This window comes from Scatophagus argus, chromosome 10 (genome assembly GCF_020382885.2).
Source record: "Scatophagus argus isolate fScaArg1 chromosome 10, fScaArg1.pri, whole genome shotgun sequence".
Lineage (NCBI taxonomy): Eukaryota > Metazoa > Chordata > Actinopteri > Scatophagidae > Scatophagus > Scatophagus argus.
Genome location: NC_058502.1, coordinates 22,042,036 through 22,053,181, shown reverse-complemented (window position 1 = coordinate 22,053,181; position 11,146 = coordinate 22,042,036).

Below are 11,146 nucleotides of genomic sequence, written 5' to 3'. Positions count from 1 at the left end.
TCCCATGGGTCAAATACATCTCTGAGCTTCCGGCACATAACACACTTTCGAATTATGCTGCTAATGCGTCGTTTACCACCAACTATCCACAACCCGCTTTCCCTTATAGCTCCTTCCGTAAAGTGCCTTCCCTGATGCTGCACTCTTTCATGGTGATGCCTTATGAGAAGAGTTGTGACATGGTGGCTTCCTGGGATTATGAGAGGGTTTGTTTCTCGCACCTCAAACCCTGTCTGATTGATGCGCCCACCAACTCGGAGTAGACCACTGCTGTCAATACTTGGTTTAAGCTTCAGAAGTGAACTGTGTGATGGGAGATCACGTTTTGCAGTAATGCACTTTAACTCCTCTGAATATGCATCGTGTTGCATATCTCTGAAAATGATGTTTTCAGCTCTCTCTAGGACATCCTTGGATGCACCTTTGCTACAGATGTGCCATCCGACACAGTTACCAACACCTGCTGGTTGGGTGAAGCAGTGAGCAATGTGATGCAGATGAGCCACTGCCTTAATGAGAACTTTCCAGTTGGAGAAGCGCTCCAGTCGCTTTGTGCCTAAGTAGCTCTCAGAGACGATGGTGGAAAGGGCCTTCACCTCTGGGCGAATCTCCATGTCACTGTCAGGGTCAATCAATTCAAATGCCTCTGGTCCATCTAGGAGCTGTTTGGGAGGACGATGGAGGAAAGAAGGTCCAGTTAGCCATGTGGTGCTGTGGAGCTTGGAGGCTGGTACAGATCGTGAGCCATGGTCAGCAGGATTCTGTTCCGTTGGTACATAATGCCATTGCTGGGGTTGAGTGGACTTCCTAATGCGCTGTTCTCTATTACTCACAAAGACATAGAAGCGTTTTGACTGATTGTGGATATAGCCCAACACAACCTTGCTGTCAGTGTAGAACCTAACTGAGTCGAGTTTCAGGTCTATCTCTTCAACAATGATCTCAGCGATCTCAACAGCTAAAACAGCAGCACATAGTTCCAACCTGGGAATTGTGAGTTCTGACTGTGGGGCCAGTCTTGCCTTGCCGAGTACGAAACCTACTTCAGTGTGCCCATTGTGATCAGTGACCTTGAGATAAGCAACAGCCGAAATGGCTTTAACAGAAGCGTCTGAGAACACACACAACTCAGTATGTAGAGCTTTGGAGGGGGCCATGGTTGAGTATGTGCGTGGAACATGCAACTCTTTTAGCTCTTGGAGTGAGTCTCGCCACTTCATCCACTCGCCACACATACCCTCAGGAAGGGGTAGGTCCCATTCACTGGCTTGTGTTGAGAGCTCCCTGAGGAGCAGTCGTCCCTGGGTAGTTACCGGTGCCAGGAAGCCCAAGGGGTCAAAGAGACTATTCACAGTTGAAAGCACACCTCTACGTGTATACGGTTTCTCAGTTTCAGGAACGTGAAATGTGAATGAGTCTGACATGATGTTCCATCTCACCCCAAGACTGCGTTGATCAGGCAATTCATCTACAGCCAGGTCAAGATTTTGAATGTCTTTGGCTCGGTCCTCAACTGGAAAGGCATCCATCACTTTAGCTCTGTTGGAGGCTACCTTGTGGAGCCTGAGGTTTGAGACTGCTAACATCTTTTGTGCTTGTTGGAGGACTGTGACTGCTTCCTCCTCTGTGGTGAATGATTTCAAGGCATCATCCACATAAAAATCTCTTTCCACAAACTGTCGGACCTCATTATCATACTCCCTCTCCTCTTCACGTGCAGCGCGTCTGAGCCCATAAGTGGCCACAGCTGGCGATGGGCTGTTTCCAAAGACATGCACCCTCATTCTGAAATCAATGACCTCTTTGCTCAGGTCATTGTCACGATGCCAAAGGAAACGTAGAAAATCCCTGCAGTCTTCGTGTACCAGAAAGCAGTGAAACATTTGCTGGATGTCTGCTGTGATGGCTACAGGATCCTTTCTGAACCTCATAAGAACACCTAACAGGCTGTTGTTCAGATCGGGTCCAGAGAGCAGCACATCATTTAGGGAGACCCCATCGTACTGGGCACTGGAGTCAAAGACAACACGAATCTGCCCGGGCTTCTGGGGATGATATATGCCGAATGAGGGCAGATACCAGCACTCTTTGCCTTCCTGCAGAGGTGGTGCCAACTCTGCATGATGGTTATTGAATATCTTTTGCATGAACTCAGTGAAGTGAGACTTCATCTCTGGGCGCTTATCTAGAGTGCGGCGTAGTGACTTAAAGCGGCTCATGGCATACTCCCTGTTATTGGGCAGTCGTCTTCGTGGGTTGCGAAAGGGCAGTGGTGCAACCCAGCTGTTTGTGGAATCCTTGAAGAACTCCTTCTCCATCATGCTGAGGAAAGACAGGTCTTCCACTGATGGTGCAAGTTTATTGTCATCTTTAGTTTGACAAAAAACTGACTGGCCCAAAGTCTCATCTCTTGTGCTGTGTAAGTGACTTCTCCCTGAGAAGTGGGCAAAGAGTTGGTGCTGATTTGAGGAAAACTTCTCCTTGACTTTCAAGCGGTTCTCACATGGACTGAAATGGCTTGGCCTGCCATTCTCTAAGACGAATGTCTTCATACTGGTTACCTCTGTCGACCTGTGTGCTCTGCCAAGGCACACATCTCCGATTATTACCCAGCCCAGATCTAGTTTTTGGGCATAAGGGGCATCGTTGGGGCCATTGCATTGCTTGCGGACTTTATGCACTCTCAATATGTCTCTCCCCAATAGCAACAAGATCTCAGCATTAGGGTCTAGTGGCGGTATTTCATGAGCTATTGCTTTGAAATGGTGGTGGTTGTGAGCAGCTGCAGGGGTAGGTATTTCATCTCTATTGTTTGGAACCATATTGCACTCTATTAAGGTGGGCAGCGGAAGGCTTGTCTTACCATCCGCAGATTCTATAATAAAGCCAGTTGCTCTCCTTCCTGTGGTTTCAGCTTGTCCAGAGCATGTTCTCAATGTGTATGGGGATGATGTACCTTCTATGCCAAATGTGTCGAAAAACTCAGACTGTGCCAATGACCTGTTACTCTGGTCATCTAGTATGGCATACATTTTTTGGCTCTCGTGGCGTCTGCCAGTTGGATACACATTCACAAGGCATATTTTGGAACACGATTTCTCACTGAAACCCTTCCCGCACACTTCTGTGCATTTTGATGTGACATCTAGGTCGGTAGGGTCTTGCTCCTCCCCGCCATGCTGTGATGGAGGAGGAGATGGCTTGGTGAGCCATGGAGCTGGGCCTGGATGGAGAGCAGCTTGATGTCTCTCACTGTCACATTCAGTGCATTTAATAGTCGCCTCGCAGTTCCTCGCTACGTGCCTTGTGGATGCACAACACTTATAGCAGATAGAATGCTCTTTCAGAATCTTCTTCCTGTTTTCCAGGGGCATTTCTCTGAAACCCCTACATTTCTTTAGTGGGTGGGGTTTGCGATGTATTGGGCATTGTCTATCTGGATCTTCAGTGTTTTGACTCTGGCGGTTGGCAAGAGGGGAACTGGAAGAGGATGAGACATTTGTTTTATGAACAGAGACTGGCCTACGTAGATTACCTTGACTCTCAAACCTGTTTTTTCTATTTGGAGTCGTGAAGGATGATGTGAGATTAAAACTGGGGTCATTACGTGCCTGGGCTTCTGTGCGCACAAACTCTACAAAAAAAGAGAAGGGAGGAAAAGCGACCTGACATTCCCTTTTATAGTGAGAGCCCTTCATCATCCACTTTTCCTGGAGTGCATACGGCAGCTTCTCCACAATGGGGTTTACACCCCTTGCAGTGTCGAGATAGGAAAGGCCCGGAAGGTAGCCATCTTGTTTTGCAGCTTCGAGTTCAGTCAGCAGGTCACCTAATTCACGGAGCCTTTGGTTGTCTTTGGCTGTTATTTTGGGAAAGTTTTCTATCCTTGTAAAAAGGGCATTTTCTATAGCCTCTGGTGACCCATAAGTCTCCTCTAACCTCTCCCATATCAGGTCCAGTCCAGCAGACAGATTTCTTACATTCACTGACTTTATACGGCGTGCATGTTCTGCTGAACAACGCTTGTTATGTAAGTGAAACTGTTCTGGTGGTCTCGTGGTCATTCGATTAATCTACTTTGGAGACTTCACCTTGATACAGAGTCTCTAAGTACTTCATGACCAGTCTCTAACCTTCTGTGCATTTCAAAAGCACCAGGGTTTTGTTTCAGCAAACTTCAGTAATGCTTTCAGAGCCTGTCACTCCACTGAAACAGCATATAACAGTGTGGTAACTGATCTCTGATCTGATCTCTTTATTTCTTCACATCTCTTGACCAAATTATGCACAGTAATGGAATTCATTTCCTGTGCTACACAGATGATACTCAGCTGAATAGTGAAAAGGCAACCAGATGAGCTGATAAACAAAAGATCCACAAGGGCTAACATCTGTGCTGGATTATTTTCACAGAGTTGAGTTCAGTCTTTTGTGCTGTGTGTTTGGATACAGCACACATTTTCAAGTTCATTTAGTCAGCATATGTCCTGGTCAGGGACGTGCAGAGACCTCTGGTGGGGCAGAGGCTCAGTTTATAAAAAAGGGCACAAAACATTTCAAGCAATTGAACTTTATTTAAAACTGAATTTCAATAACAACTTAATTTCTCGATGAGGTTGCTCTACATTACACAACCCAACGCAAAAAACAGCCCTAAACAATGTATTAACTTGTCCTTTCACGAATCATACAACATGAATGGTCAGAAAAGGAATGAACACTGTGATTCACTGCGACCTTACCATGCGCCTCTCCTTCTTGCATCGTCTCACTTGATGGCCGCATGCACACGCTTTCGATGGGTTCGCTGACCATGTGACGTCATGAATCGTGGCCGCAAGGTATTTAGGTGTAAAACGTTTTTCCCCCCAAATGTATAACTTCGCATATGATTTAGGAGACATTGTGGAGAACTTAGCTGTTGGAACTCATTTATTTATTAAAAAAAAATAATAATAAAAAAAAAAAACAAAAAAAAAAAAACAAAACAGCCCTGTCAAAAGGGCACTTTGAATGTCCATCAGGAAAAGGGCAGGTGCCTGAGCCCCTGTAGCCCCCCTTATCTGCACGTGCCTGTTCCTATGTTCTGGTGCGACACGCAGCACTGTGAGTCCTGGTGAATTTGTGGTCCCAAAAAGTTATAGAAACCCACTGCAGCTTTGCTTTGTTCATTTATTTACACTCCGGACCAGCGGGAGGCTGCATGACGAGGAAGGTGAGAGGATGGATGCCACAGAGGGAACGAGCACTGGCCAGAGCCAGTGAGGAAATCCATCAGAGGGATATTAAGAATTTAAAAGTTGTCGGTCTCTTTTATGTAAACAAAGATATGCAAAAATGTGACCAAGAAGTGGAACACAGAGATGAAGTTCCTCTAATGATCAGCTACTGGCGGTCGCACAGCGGTCGTGCACACGCTGCAACATATGACGTGATTTTCTCAAATATGCACCCAAATTTCTGTTTGTCGGTAAAGGGAGGAAATAAAAAGTACAGAATAGCCCTTTTCAACCTGGAAAGGAGGAAATGAGACGTTTAGTCCAGTTTATGGACATTTTTCCTGTAGAAAGACAAACGGTGACGTCCATAAAAGTAAGCAGAGCAGCAGTTGGCTGGATTTCCTGAACTTTCCTGGGCAACAAGGCGCCGCTGGACATTTGGATCAGCTCGGCTGCAGCTGAGGACTTCCTCGTCTTTCCTGGACCCACAGAAGTAAAAATAAGTCTCCCTTTCCATAACTTCTCCAGATTTCCAGATTTCCACCCTTCTCATCTTCCACCCTCAGCCAGCTTCAAACTGATTTTAACGGTGGACTGACATAAATTTAAAGCTGCTGGCGAGAGATAAGAGTAAATATGGTAAGATTATAATTCACGTCGGCGCTAATGACACTCGGCTACGCCAGTCGGAGGTCACCAAAGTCAATATTGAGTCGGTGTGTAATTTGGCAAAAACCATGTCGGACTCCGTAGCATTCTCTGGTCCCCTCCCGAATCTGACCAGTGATGATATTGTAACGTCCCTGCAAGAATGTTCAGTGCTGTTAATGTTGATAGAGTTGATGTTAATGTTAGAGTCAGATTAGTAGAGTTGAGAGCTAGGAGTTTTATAGTTTCCTACGGTCTGTGAATGCATGTGTGGTTGGATGTGAGAGCGAGAGGGCGGGGGGCGCCGAGGGTGAGAGAGGGTGCTGGGAGAGGAGAGACTGAGCGGGGAGCGACTGGGAGAGTTGTTGTTTTGTGGGACACCTTGATTGTTTTTTTGGCGTGGTTACGGCCAACAGTAACCGACTATTCTACAATAAATGAAGGTTTGTTGAACAACTCTCATCGTTCTTACACGTCCGGCCGGACGTTACATTGGTGTCAGAAGTAAAGTTACTTCAGTTTGACCTGCCGATCTCCGTTGGCACGACTAGCCCGGACCTGGCTAACTCAGCGAGCAGCATGGCGACACAGCGGACAAAAGGCGACACTCGTCCGAAGGTCAAAGAGGAGCGGTTGGACGTTGCTTATGCTGGTATGTCAGAGTGTGTGGCAGAGTTTGACCGTGCCTCGGAGCACGTTGCTCACCTAAGCATATGCCCACATGCCCACGGAAGTGCAGAACGAACTGGCCAGGGACCAGTTCATTCGGGCCATAACCCCTAGAGAGCTGCACATACAGACGCAACTGGCACACCCCCCTAATCTGCAGCAGGCGCTGGAAATGGCTTTGGAGAGAGAGATTGTAGGAGAGACCACACAGAACGATGTCGGGGGCAGCCCTGTTGTGAGAACTGCGGTGGAGGAGGGCACGGACCAGGCAAAGCCGGCACAGATGGATGAGCTGATTGAGCTAATCCGTGCTGCGTCACTGCAATCGCAGCGCGGCAGTCCTCGCCGAGGCCCTCCTGTGTGTTGGGTGTGTGGTCAGTCTGGCCATATCAGCGTGAGGTGCCCCAAGCGGTCTGGTGTCCAGGGAAACGCCCCGGGGTCTGTGTAGACGGGACAACACCGACCCCTGCTCCTGTGTCCCACCTAGCCTTGTTCCCAAGAGACGGAGCCCAGCTGTATGGACGGGGAAGTGGTGCTCCACTTCCCCCAGAAGCAGATGACACCGCAGAGACTGTGAGAGTGGTGGGCTGGACCCATGTGGGGGATTTCTGCCATGTCCCCATCACCCTGGCGGGGGCTCCATGCATAGCCCTCATAGACACCGGCTCCACAGCAACACTGATGAGACCTGACCTGATTCCAGCAGGGATGCAACTGGAACCTACTGTGGTAAAGCTGCGGACAGTGACTGGTGAGCTAGCCCCTATGCTTGGAAGAGGGGTGGTGGCTATTCAAGTGGTGGGGCTCTCAGTGAAATTTAAGGTGTGGGTTGCAGCTGTACAGGACCCCTGCATATTAGGACTGGACTTCCTGCGGACTGTCCACTGTTTGTTAGACCTGGGGAAGAACACACTGACATTCCCGGGGGGGCCCACAGTTGAAATGGTGCCCCCTAAAGAGGCCCCAAGGTCACAACCACCAACCTCACGAGCGGCGGAGGCCAGTCATGGGCCGGACCCCACTCTCCAAGTTTTTTCCCCTACACCCTTGTCCCCCACATCCCATATCCCAGTTGACATGCAGCCCCCCGCCCCTGACCAGCAGCTCACAGCAGGAAAGGGGGACAGACTGGCAGTGGTACGAGAGGTATGGAAACGCAGCTGTGATAACCTGGAACCCAGGCAGCAGGAGGAGTTGTGGCAGTTGCTGCTGGATTTCAAGGACATTTTTGCCCTTACAGAGGACGAAGTGGGTCTGACACACCTAGTGCAGCACGACATTGACACCGGTGATGCACAGCCCATCAAGACACGCCCCCGCCGCCTTCCACTGGCACATCAGGCAGCTGCTGACAGCGCTATTGACGAGATGCTGAAGGCTGGCATCATCGAACCATCTAACAGCCCATGGGCCTCGGGGGTTGTGATGGTCAATAAGAAAAAGAGTTCAAAGATGAGGTTTTGTGTTGACTATAGGCCATTGAACAGTGTGACAAAGAAAGACTCATACCCACTGCCCCGCATTGATGAATCCCTGGACTTGGTGTCCGGCTCATCCTGGTTCTCCTCATTGGACCCGCGTAGTGGGTATTGGCAGGTGCCCCTCAGCCCCTCAGCCAGACCGAAGACTGCTTTCTGTACCGGCAGAGGATTGTGGCAGTTTCGGGTCCTCTGTTTCGGCCACGTTCGAACGGCTGATGGAAAAGGTGCTGAATGACATTCCCCGACAAGAGTGTCTGGTCTACTTGGATGACATATTGGTTCATGGGGACTCTTTCCTTGCAGCCTTGGGGGCCCTGCGGCGGGTTCTACAGAGGATATCGGCGGCCGGTCTAAAGCTTCACCCCGACAAGTGCTGCTTCATGAAAAAAGAGCTGGAGTTTCTGGTGCACAGGGTTGGAGGAGAGGGCATCGGCACACTGGAAGAGAAAGTGCAAGCAGTAAGGGACTGGCCAGTCCCCAGCAACCGGCGTGAGCTGAAGAGCTTCATTGGACTGGCGTCTTACTACAGACGGTTTGTGCGCGCCTTCTCATGCATAGCCGCACCCCTGTTCCGCCTGCAGCAGAAGGATAGCGATTTCTCTTGGACTCCAGAATGCGAGCAGGCCTTCAGCTCATTGAAGAGGGCCTTGTCAGAGTCTCCCGTCCTCACCCCCCCAGACCCCATCCTCACTGCAGAACATCAGTGTGATTGAGACATGCACCTCCCTCTCGTGTTGTTGGCCTACAGATCAGCTGTGCAAGATTCCACCTCGTGCACACCTGCCCTGCTCATGTTGGGGCGTGAGCTGCGTACGCCAGCAGAAATGGCGTTTGGAAGACCCCCAGATGCACCAGCGGTGCCACCGGGACCAGAATACGCCAGAAGGCTCCAGGACCGAATGGAGCCCATGTCTTTGCGCACACACACAGTAATACTAAGTTTAACAATCCCATAGAAATAGTGTCAGTGCCTCGTCCTCCCATAGTCCAACCAGCACAAAATTTAAGAAGTGTTAATCATAATAACCTCATAAAAATACAAACTAGCAAATATTTAGAGCCAAAAAAATAGGACAGTCAGATGTGGATTATTAAATATACGATCCCTCCACTCTAAATCCCTCCTAGTCAGTGATCTAATTATTGATCATCAGTCTGATATTCTGCCTCACTGAGACTTGGTTACGGGATGAAGAATATGTTAGTTTAAATGAATCAACTCCATCTGGTTATATTAACTATCATGTTCCTCGAGGCACAGGCCGAGGAGGAGGAGTGGCAGCAATCTACCACTCCAGCCTTCAGATTAACCCCAAACCTAAATCTATCTATAGCTCATTTGAGAGTCTCACTCTCAGCCTGTCTCACCAAAACTGGAAGTCAGAAAAGCCAGTTTTATTAGTTGTTGTGTATCGCCCACCTGCTGCTGCTTACTCAGAGTTCCTGTCTGAGTTTTCTGACTTCTTATCTAGTTTAGTGCTCAGTACAGATAAAGTCATTATAGTCTTAAGACAGCCTTTAGTTCACTCTTAGATTCAATAGGTTTCCTTCAGATAGTGAATGAACCAACACACTGCCACAATCACACACTCGATCTGGTTCTCACCTACGGCCTAGAAACTAAGAACCTGTTAGTTGTCCCTCAAAACCCTCTCCTTTCAGACCATTCACTTGTAGTTTTTGAACTAACTCTAGAAGACTTTACAGCACACAACAAAAAGGCCTACTACACCAGATGCCTCTCTGAAGATAGTGTAGACAGATTTAGGGATGCAATCCCATCACAGCTCCCCTCAGCACCATGTACCAGTACAACAGACCGTACTGATTTAAATGTTACTCCTGCAGCAATTGATTCTTTTGTTAATAACACTGCAGCCACGTTGCACACAGTTTTACTTATCTTTTTAGTAATGTCATTTCTCATGTTGTTAACTGCTTTCCTGCCTGTACAACATCCACTGCACTGCACGTCACCCTCCTCTGTTGCTCACCCTGAGGTTTCTTCCATTTTTTCCTGTTAAAGGTTTTTCTGGGAGTTTTTCCTTAGTCGATGTGAGGGTCGAAGGGCAGAGGATGTTGCTGATGTTATGTTGAGCCCTTTGAGACAAACTGCTTGTAAAAATGGGCTATACAAATAAAGTTGACTTGACTTGACTTGACATAGAAACTGTCCCCCCCCCAGGACACACATCCATACACACATCTTATTTTTATGTTTAATGAAATTACATTTGGTTTTCACATCAGGAGCCTCAAAACACAGGACTAGTTACTCACAAAATGTGGAAATGATCTGATCTCTTTTTTTGGTGGACTTGACATTGAGTGATCGTCCTGCTGGTTATGTAGGGGTACTGCAGTTTTGGACGCATGCGTCCAAAGCTTTATGAACAGTGTGATATCATCAGTCAAACTGTGAGGAATGAGCAGACCAACAGTCATTATTTTTTGGACGCACTGCATCAATTTTGCGTTTGAAGTTAGACCGTTTCTTTGTAAAGTCATCAGCTTTTCTGCTCCAGCTCGGCTCTCAAGCTGCGTGTTTGGCTTTGCTTTCACGTTACAGTCCACTGAATAAGACGTGTCGTCTGGCTTCTGCCTCCTCTGCCGTCCATGTGATCTCAGCCCTCGTTTGTGTTATGAGGTGAAATCAGAATCAGAATCAGAATCAGCTTTATTTGCCGGATTTTTCTCTGTCCTGTGCACCATACAAAATACAAAATAGCAATAATAATAATAAAATGAAGAATAAAATATTTACAAGAAAGGGAAAAAAAATATATATATATATATACATGTAGTGCAAACAGTGGAATGAGGTAGTGCAAACAGTGTGATGGTTCACACAATGGCAGGTGGTTTACGGGGAGATCAGGGAGACAGCCTGGGGGAAGAAACTGTTTTTGTGTCTGGTGGTCTTGGCATACAGAGCTCTGTAACGCCTACCAGAGGGAAGCAGATCAAATAGTTTGTGTGCCGGGTGTGAGGGGTCTGCAGTGATGCTTCCTGCCCGTTTTTTGACCCTGGACTGGTATAAGTCCTGGATGGAGGGCAGGTCGGCCCTGATGATTTTTTCTGCAGACCTGATTGTCCGTTGCAGTCTGTTTCTGTCCTGTTTGGTGGCCG